This window comes from Pseudophryne corroboree, chromosome 7, assembly GCF_028390025.1.
Source record: "Pseudophryne corroboree isolate aPseCor3 chromosome 7, aPseCor3.hap2, whole genome shotgun sequence".
NCBI lineage: Eukaryota > Metazoa > Chordata > Amphibia > Anura > Myobatrachidae > Pseudophryne > Pseudophryne corroboree.
Genome location: NC_086450.1, coordinates 509,938,558 through 509,949,234, shown reverse-complemented (window position 1 = coordinate 509,949,234; position 10,677 = coordinate 509,938,558). Strand labels below are relative to the sequence as shown.

Sequence of the window (10,677 nt, the reverse complement as noted above, 5' to 3'; positions counted from 1 at the left end):
GTTTCTGTGCAGAATAAATATTGGCTGCTTTATTTTTATACTGCAATTTAGATTTCATTTTGAACACACCGCACCCAAATCTAACTCTCTCTGCACATGTTACATCTGCCCCACCTGCAGTGCAGCATGGTTTTGCCCATTAGAGAAAGATTTTGCTTTTGCAATCCATGCTGAATCAGGCCCTTAACCATAGTTGAGAGCAGTAAGTAAGTGCTGCAGGTGAAATGGTGTCTTTTTATTAGCATCCTGATTGGTTCAGCCATTATTACAATAGTTTTCACTGCCTTGCAATTGCAATTCTTAGCAATGCAAATGCAGGAGGAGGTGCATACCACCTCCTGACTGCACTTACGATGTGATTGCATCTGAGATGACCATTGTGACCATTGGTTGCAATGTTCATCTGCAACGTCAGGCTGAGTGAGCTTAAGCTTCTCAGCCTACCCGTCGCAGGGTGGCTTGCGAAGACAAGGAATCTGTCTCGCGACTCGCTACTCCTGGAAAATGGGCAATATGACCCCATTTTCCCATATGCCAGCACACGAAGATTACGTATGAAACATTGATGCACTCACCTGAGACTAGCTTGTCTGCTGTCTGGATGCGTGGTCCTCTCCTCTGTTCCTATAGCAGAGCACCAAACATACACACTCATGCATTTGGCCTGGCTATACACAGTAATGCAATGAAAACACCACAGTGCTAAGGTACAACAAGATGCAATTTCACAATACCAATAAGACCCTACTCACTAACGGGTGTCTTACCAACAGTCTACCTTTAATGGGGGCCTGACTGTGGGGGCGATGGTGAGCCTAGTGCCCACACAGCTCTGGCCTGTGGACTTCCTAAATCGAAGTAGCGATGGTCGGCCTAGTGTCCATGCAGCCCAGGCCTGCAGCCTACCTACAGCAGGGAACAATGGTGGACCTAATGCCCATGCAGCTCAGGCCTGCAGCCTGCCTAAAGTGGGGAACAATGGTGGACCTAATGCCCATGCAGCTCAGGCCTGCAGCCTGCCTAAAGTGGGGAACAATGGTGGACCTAATGCCCATGCAGCTCAGGCCTGCAGCCTGCCTAAAGTGGGGAACAATGGTGGACCTAATGCCCATGCAGCTCAGGCCTGCAGCCTGCCTAAAGTTGGGAGCAATGGTGGGCCTAGTGCCCATGCAGCTCAGGTCTGTGGTCTCCCTAAACCATGGACCTAGTGCCAAGGGCTGACTCCAGGCCTGCTAGCACCCTGATTAAGATTTTTTATTTAAGCATCCCCCCCCCCCCCCCGCGCCATGCACACCGTTCGCTCCTGGGAAAGTGGGTGTATCCTCACAACTATATATTATGTAATCATATTATACATTAATATACCTTCTTTTCACCCCCCTCAACACACATAATTGGTAGAGATCCGAACTCCACCGAACTTCACCTATTTTACACGGGTCCGAGGCAGCCTCGGATCTTCCCGCCTTGCTCAGTTAACCTGAACGCGGCCGAACGTCATCATCCCGCTGTCAGATTTTTGCGAGATTCGTATTCTATATAAAGAGCAGCGCGTCGCCGCCATTTTCACTTGTGCATTGGAGATTGAACGGAGAGGACGTGGCTACGTTCTCTGCCTGAAAAGCTCCATATCTGTGCTCAGTGTGCTGCAAATATCTGTGCTCAGTGTGCTGCAAATATCTGTGCTCAGTGTGCTGCAAATATCTGTGCTCAGTGTGCTGTATTTTGGTGACCAACAGTATATAGTTGTACAGTACAGTAGGCCACTGCTGTATCTTGCAGCTCCGTGTCACTGCAAGTATACATTCCATATCTGTGCTGCATTTTTGTGAGCAGTATATATAGTATTACAGTGCAGCATTTTGGTGACCACCAGTATATAGTAGTACAGTACAGTAGGCCATTGCTGCATCTTGCTGCTCTGTGTCACTTCTAGTATCCTGATCAGTGCTCAGTAAAATCAGTGCTCAGTAAAATCAGTGCTCAGTAAAATCAGTTCTCAGTAAAATCAGTGCTCAGTAAAATCAGTGCTCAGTATAATCAGTTCTCAGTAAAATCAGTTCTCAGTAAAATCAGTTCTCAGTAAAATCAGTTCTCAGTATAATCAGTTCTCAGTATAATCAGTTCTCAGCATAATCAGTGCGCTGTTAGACGTGCGCCCATTTTCCGCCATTAGTGCATTGGGATTTAGACAATTGATTAAGTTATTGTGTCCCTGGTACCAAATCCATCTAGATTCCACTTCGCTAGGCAGGCAATAGCAAGATTTTACCAATTAATATCAGTGATTTATAATTATTAATTAATTACAGTGATCTTGCCAAATAATTCCAGTGATTTTGTCATTTTCTTCCAGTGATTTGGACCAATAATACCATTGATTAGAACAAATAATTCCAGTAATTTTGTCATTTTCTTCCAGTGATTTGGACCAATAATACCATTGATTAGAACAAATAATTCCTGTGATATTGAGGTGTTTGTGTCGCTTAGCTTAGCCGTCCAGCGACCACAGTGCACCTCTTTTTCTCTTTTCTTTGCATCATGTGCTGTTTGGGGACTGTTTTTTAAGTGCCATCCTGTCTGACACTTCCGTATATGTCCAGTGGTACTGCCATTTGATATAATTCCCGACATTACTGCCATTTAATTCCAGTGATTTTGACATTTTCTTCCATTGATTTGGACCAAAAATACCATTGATTAGAACGAATAATTCCTGTGATTTTATCATTTTTTTCGGTGATTTGGACCAATAATACCGTTGATTAGAATGAATAATTCCTGTGATATTGAGGTGTTTGTGTCGCTTAGCTTAGTCATACAGCTACCTCATTGCACCTCTTTTTCATCTTTGCTTGATGTGCTGTTTGGGGACTATTTGTTTAAGTGTCATCCTGTCTGACACTGCAGTGCCACTCCTAGATGGGCCAGGTGTTTGTGCCGGCCACTTGGGTCGCTTAGCTTAGTCATCCAGCGACCTCGGTGCAAATTTTAGGACTAAAAATAATATTGTGAGGTGTGAGGTGTTCAGAATAGACTGTAAATGAGTGGAAATTATGGTTATTGAGGTTAATAATACTATGGGATCAAAATTACCCCCAAATTCTATTATTTAAGCTGTTTTTGAGGGGGGGGGTTTAAATAAAAAACACCTGAATCCAAAACACAACCAAATCCGAAAAAAAAAATTTCAGGGAGGTTTTGCTAAAATGCGTCCGAATCCAAAACACGGCCGCGGAACCGAATACTAAACCAAAACACAAAACACAAAAAATTTCCGGTGCACATCTCTAATAATTGGCAGCCTTCCACATAATGCCCATAGTAGTGCTCCTTACACGTAATGCCCCAGTATAGTGCCAGATACACTTAATACCCCCAGTATAATGCCAGTTACACATAATGCCCCAGTATAGTGCCAGTTACATAGAATGCTCCAAGTATAGTATCAGATACACCTAATGCCACAGTATAGTGCCAGTTACACATAATGCCCCAATATACTGCTAGTTACGCATAATGGCCTAGTATAGTTCCAGTTACACATAATTAGTGATGTGCACCGGAAATGTTTTGTGTTTTGGTTTTGGATTCGGTTCCGCGGCCGTGTTTTGGATTCGGACGCGTTTTGGCAAAACCTCCCGGAAATTTTTTTGTCGGATTCGGGTGTGTTTTGGATTCTGGTATTTATTTACAAAAACCCCTCAAAAACAGCTTAAATCATAGAATTTGGGGGTCATTTTGATCCTATAGTATTATTAAACTCAATAACCATAATTTCCACTCATTTCCAGTCTATTCTGAACACCTCACAATATTGTTTTTAGTCCTAAAATTTGCACCGAGGTCGCTGGATGACTAAGCTAAGCGACCCAAGTGGCCGACAAACACCTGGCCCATCTAGGAGTGGCACTGCAGTGTCAGACAGGATGGCACTTCAAAAAATAGTCCCCAAACAGCACATGATGCAAAGATAAATTAAAGAAAAAAGAGGTGCAAGATGGAATTGTCCTTGGGCCCTCCCACCCACCCTTATGTTGTATAAACAGGACATGCACACTTTAACAAACCCATCATTTCAGCGACAGGGTCTGCCACACGACTGTGACTGAAATGATTAGTTGGTTTGGGGCCCCACCAAAAAAGAAGCAATCAATCTCTCTACAGAGGCAAGATGTCCATCTCATCATCCGATTCCTCACCCCTTTCACTGTGTACACCCCCCTCTCACAGATTATTAATTCGTCCCCACTGGAATCCACCATCTCAGGTCCCTGTGTACTTTCTGGAGGCAATTGCTGGTGAATGTCTCCACGGAGGAATTGATTATAATTCATTTTGATGAACATCATCTTCTCCACATTTTCTGGAAGTAACCTCGTATGCCGATTGCTGACAAGGTGAGCGGCTGCACTAAACACTCTTTCGGAGTACACACTGGAGGGGCGGCAACATAGGTAAAATAAAGCCAGTTTGTGCAAGGGCCTCCAAATTGTCTCTTTTTCCTGCCAGTATACGTACGGACTGTCTGACGTGCCTACTTGGATGCGGTCACTCATATAATCCTCCACCATTCTTTCAATGGTGACAGAATCATATGCAGTGACAGTAGACGACATGTCAGTAATCGTTGGCAGGTCCTTCAGTCCGGACCAGATGTCAGCACTCGCTGCAGACTGCCCTGCATCACCGCCAGCGGGTGGGCTCGGAATTCTTAGCCTTTTCCTCGCAGCCCCAGTAGCGGGAGAATGTGAAGGAGGAGATGTTGACGGGTCACGTTCCGCTTGACTTGACAAGTGTCTCACCAGCAGGTCTATGAACATGTGCAGACTTGTGTCTGCCGGAAAGAGAGATACAACGTAGGCTTTAAACCTAGGATCGAGCACGGTGGCCAAAATGTAGTGCTCTGATTTCAACAGATTGACCACCCGTGAATCCTGGTTAAGCGAATGAAGGGCTCCATCCACAAGTCCTACATGCCTAGCGGAATCGCTCCATTTTAGCTCCTCCTTCAATCACTCCAGCTTCTTCTGCAAAAGCCTGATGAGGGGAATGACCTGGCTCAGGCTGGCAGTGTCTGAACTGACTTCACGTGTGGCAAGTTCAAAGGGTTGCAGAACTTCGCACAATGTTAAAATCATTCTCCACTGCGCTTGAGTCTGGTGCATTGCCCCTCCTTTGCCTATATCGTAGGCAGATGTATAGGCTTGAATGGCCTTTTGCTGCTCCACCATCCTCTGAAGCATATAGAGGGTTGAATTCAACCTCGTTACCACCTCTTGCTTCAGATGATGGCGGGGCAGGTTCAGGAGTGTTTGCTGGTGCTCCAGTCTTCGGCACGCGGTGGCTGAATGCCGAAAGTGGCCCGCAATTCTTCGGGCCACCGACAGCATCTCTTGTACGCCACTGTCGTTGAAAAAAAAATTCTGCACCACCAAATTCAAGGTATGTGCAAAACATGGGACGTGCTGGAATTTGCCCACATGTAATGCACACACAATATTGGTGGCGTTGTCCGATGTCACAAATCCCCAGGAGAATCCAATTGGGGTAAGCCATTCTGCGATGATGTTCCTCAGTTTCCGTAAGAGGTTGTCAGCTCTGTGCCTCTTATGGAAAGCGGTGATACAAAGCGTAGCCTGCCTAGGAACGAGTTGGCGTTTGCGAGATGCTGCTACTGGTGCTGCCGCTGCTGTTCTTGCTGCGGGAGGCAATACATCTACCCAGTGGGCTGTCACAGTCATATAGTCCTGAGTCTGCCCTGCTCCACATGTCCGTGGTCAAGTGGACATTGGGTACAACTGCATTTTTTAGGACACTGGTGACTCTTTTTCTGAGGTCTGTGTACATTCTCGGTATCACCTGCCTAGAGAAGTGGAACCTAGATGGTATTTGGTACGGGATCCGGTCTGAAGGTCGACACTGTCTAGGTTGACCACTATAGGTCAACAGTCACTAGGTCGACATGGATGGAAGGTCGACAGGGTTTCTAAGTCGACATGTGCTAGGTCGACAGGTCTAAAGGTCGACATGAGTTTTTCACATTTGTTTTCTTTTTTTGAATTTTTTCATACTTAACGATCCACGTGGACTACGATTGGAACAGTAATCTGCGCTGAGCGAAGCGGTAGAGGAGCGAAGGCACCATGCCCGAAGCATGGCAAGCGAAGCGAGCCATGCGAGGGGACGCGGTGCACTAATTGGGGATCCCGGTCACTCTACGAAGAAAACACCACCAAAAAAAAATATTAATCCTCATGTCGACCTTTAGACCTGTCTACCTAGCACATGTCGACCTAGAAACCCTGTCGACCTTCCATCCATGTCGACCTAGTGACTGTCGACCTAAATCGGTCGACCGAAACATTGTCGACCTAGATACTGTCGATTTGATGAACCACACCCATTTGGTACCGGGGACACACTAACTCAATAAATTGTCTAATTCCCTATGAATTAACGGTGGATGCCGGACACACTTTTAACATCACCCAGGCTGCCAAGACCTGAGTTATCTGCTTTGCAGCAGGATGACTGCTGTGATATTTCATCTTCCTCGCAAAGGACTGTTGGACAGTCAATTGCTTACTGGAAGAAGTACAAGTGGTCTTCCGACTTCCCCTCTGGGATGACGATCTACTTCCAGCAGTAACAACAGCAGCGCCAGCAGCAGTAGGCGTTACACTCAAGGATGCATCAGAGGAATCCCAGGCAGGAGAAGACTCGTCAGACTTGCCAGTGACATGGCCTGCAGGACTATTGGCTTTCCTGTCTAAGGAGGAAATTGACACTGAGGGAGTTGATGGTGTGGTTTGCAGGAGCTTGGTTACAAGAGGAAGGGATTTAGTTGTCAGTGGACTGCTTCCACTGTCACCCAAAGTTTTTGAACTTGTCAATGACTTCTGATGAATGCGCTCCAGGTGACGTATAAGGGAGGATGTTCCTAGGTGGTTAACGTCCTTACCCCTACTTATTACAGCTTGACAAAGGCAACACACGGCTTGACACCTATTGTCCGCATTTCTGTTCAAATAATTCCACACCGAAGAGGTGATTTTTTTTTTTGTAATTTGACCAGGCATGTCAATGGCCATATTCGTCCCAGAGGTGTGGACTCACAGAGCTTGGAATTCGGGTAATATTCAGCACAGCAGGCGCCAGCGCAGGTGCCGGTTCCCGTAGCCCGAGACCGCCTCGTCTGTTATTGGGACTCTCCCGTGTCAATACTGCTGGTGGAAGCCACACGTAAGGCTCCAGTGTGGAGCGGTTTCTTATAACATTATTCTTCTTCTTTGCTGAGCGGCGACCCATTGAGGAACTTTAATACAAAGTAACTCTCAAGGATACTGCTTGCTACATGGGTTCATATTACAGCTGGTATTTGAATTGAATATATGGACTGAGTTTTACCTTTACTATTATAATATTATATTTTTCTGTGCACAGAGTATGCTTAGATCCACCTCCTTAGGAAGTTGATAATATTATATATGAATATTTAGTGTTAGTGATTTTATTGACCAGTCAAGTTGTTTATCTATGGAATATATACTTTTTTTTATGTATTAAAATATATAAAATATATGGAATAACAAGTTTGATTTATTGAACTCTCAGCCATACCATATCATTTATAGCACAAGAGGGGATTTGTTAGTGTTCTATGGTCTATGGATGGATAGTATACTTGACGACACAGAGGTAGAGCAGTGGACTACTGTACCGTACTGCTATATATATATATATATATATATATATATATTATATTATATACTGGTGGTCAGCAAAATTCTGCACTGTCCTCCTACTATATACTACAATCCAGCACCGATATGGAGCGTTTTCAGGCAGAGCGCGTAGATATTTGCAGCACACTGAGCACAGATATTTGCAGCACACTGAGCACAGATATTTGCAGCACACTGAGCACAGATATTTGCAGCACACTGAGCACAGATATTTGCAGCACACTGAACATAGAAACTGAGAGAACGCAGCCACGTCCTCTCGCTATCATCTCCAATGCACGAGTGAAAATGGCGGCGACGCGCGGCTCCTTATATAGAATACGAATCTTACGAGAATCCGACAGTGGGATGATGACGTTTGGGCATGTTCGGTTTAACCGAGCAAGGCGGGAAGATCTGAGGCTGCCTCGGAACCATGTAAAATGGGTGAAGTTTGGGGGGGTTCGGATCCCGAGGAACCTAACCCGCTCATCTCTAGTATAAGGTAACATATGTATAATTCAAGTGCACAGTCTAGAACCTGATCCCTAGAGGAGGAGGGGCCCCCAGGCAGTGGGGCCTACTGGTGGTTTCCCCTGTACCCCTGTGGGCCAGTCCGAGCCTGAGGAGGCCTGTCCCGAACACAGATGAGGATGGGGTTTATACCCCTGTCCTGAGACCTTCATGAATGAGGCATCCTACAGAGGGCGGCATCACCACCAGCACTGTCTGCCTGGCACAGACCCTCCTTACTAGCAGAGAACAGACCAGCACCCGATCACTGACCACTGGAGTCTGCGGATCAGGGGAACTCTGCACCCACGTTATGGGGAACTTTGTATGTGGTTATAACTTAGTCAATCCAAAAGTTTTGGATGGAAGTTACTGTTTGATGAGCACACATTAATTATACAGTATAGATCTCACCTCTACAATAGTATTTGGTCTGTCTTTGATTATTACTTTCATGATCGATGTTCATTTTAATAGGAAAGAATAAATAATGATCCAAAGAAATACATTAGTTATATTCAGTCATTCATTTTCCACAGTAAGATAATCTATTTTATGATTTCTGTCAAATAATCTCCTTGTTACACTATTTACTTTATGACTTTGATGCAGGTTTTGTCATGCACACAGAAGGCAGCATATAGGGGCTCAGTGAAGGTGGCGGAGAAGGTGTGTAAGTGTCTGATGGGGTCACACAGCTGATAGAAGGACAGACGCCCGGCCTCATAGTCCAGGTATATCCCCACTGTCTGCACAGGAGAACCTGGTCTTATTTCGATATTATTACATATACTGTTATGACATGTTACAGGTTTGTCAACAAAGTGCAGACCCCAGGATTTGTCATTAAAACCAAAAAATGATTCATTACCATCTACCTTTCTCTCTATACTGTGACCGGCCACCCCTATCAGCCATTTCTCTGCTGCACTTACATCCACCTCCCAGTAATGTCTCCCAGATGAGAAGCTACAGGAGCTTAACACCTGCCGGACTATAAACCTCTCTGGTCCATCTGGTCTGTGCTTATATACATCAGTTCCAGAAGCATATCTGCGAGAACTTGATATATTGATATAATTATTAGATGTCTTGACATCCAGTAATATGTCTGCTTTCTCCATCACTGAGAACTGTCTCTTTGTCTGTAGATCCATCAGATTATCAGACAAGTGTAAAAGTCCCTTGTGTAACATCTGTGAGATTATTGCCTCATCCAGACATCCAGCAACTCTTACATCACTGGTGACATCACAGCTCTTGTGACTGATGACATCACTCTCTGGTTCCTCCTTCAGGACAGTTAATGGATCAGTGATATTACACATCTCCTCAATGCTACTAATCTTCCAGGACAGCTCGTCCTTCTGTGTCTCCGGCTGTGTGATCAGATCAGAGACTGAGAGTGACATCTGCTCTTCCTGTCTGGAGATCTCACCCAGGATCTCCCTCTCCAGGGTGTCTAACTTCTCCCTGATGTCTCTAAACAGATCAGTGACTCTCTCAGTGACACCAGCGGCTTTCTCCTTCTCCTCTCTCCTGTGATCCTGCAGACGCTGCACTCTCCTCTCAGTCTCTTCTCTCTCAGACTTCAGGGTCTCAGTGACAGATCTCAGTGTCTCTTTTTTCCTCTCATAGACCACATTCAGAAGCTCCACGTGGTGACCCCGGTGGTCTCCGGCCACCCAGCAATATGTACAGATAGCGGCCGAGTCCTTCGAGCACTAATACTTCACCGTCTCCTTGTGTACGGAGCATTTTTTGGCCTCAAGGGAAACAGCGGGTTCAGTTAAAACATGTTCAGCAGATTTACTGTGTTTACTCAAGTGTTTGTCACAAAATGAAGCGTCACACTGCAGACATGTTTTAGTAGCCGGCACAGGAGAGTCACAGTAAGTACAGAAGATCCGGGTCTCCTCCGGCTCTGGGTGACTACATAGGAAACTTTCCACAATGTTACTCAGCTTCCTGTTCTTCTCCAGTGTCGGGCGTTCCTGATACTCTGCCCTGCACTCCGGACAGGAATAGACTCCAGCCCTCTCCTGTGTATCCAGCACCCTCACAATACAGTCCCGGCAGAAGTTGTGTCCACATCTCAGGGATACAGGGTCTGTATAAAGGCTCAGGCAGATGGAGCAGCTCAGCTCAGCTCCCAGGTCTGCAGACGCCATTCTAGGAAACAGGAAGAAATGAAAGATCAGTACACAGGGTGGGGCTGCGCAGTAACATCCACAGAAAGATATATGCAGTGTTGGGCAGGGGCCATGGTTAGAGAGTATGGAAAGCTACCAGAGGTCTTGGCTAATCATTAGAGAGTGCATGGTCTGGGACTCTTTATACAGATATATGATACGTTCTGATAGTACATGCATGATAATGTACCAGATTGATGACAGCAATCTTTATACTACATCGGATGCTGAATCCTCTGAAG

General features: G+C 45.5%; 1 pseudogene; it reads right to left on the bottom strand.

Annotated features, from left to right (window-relative positions):
- Nucleotides 1-8,812: 8,812 nt before the first annotated feature.
- On the bottom strand, nucleotides 8,813-10,414 carry LOC134943959 (E3 ubiquitin-protein ligase TRIM39-like; annotated as a pseudogene).
- Nucleotides 10,415-10,677: the final 263 nt, after the last annotated feature.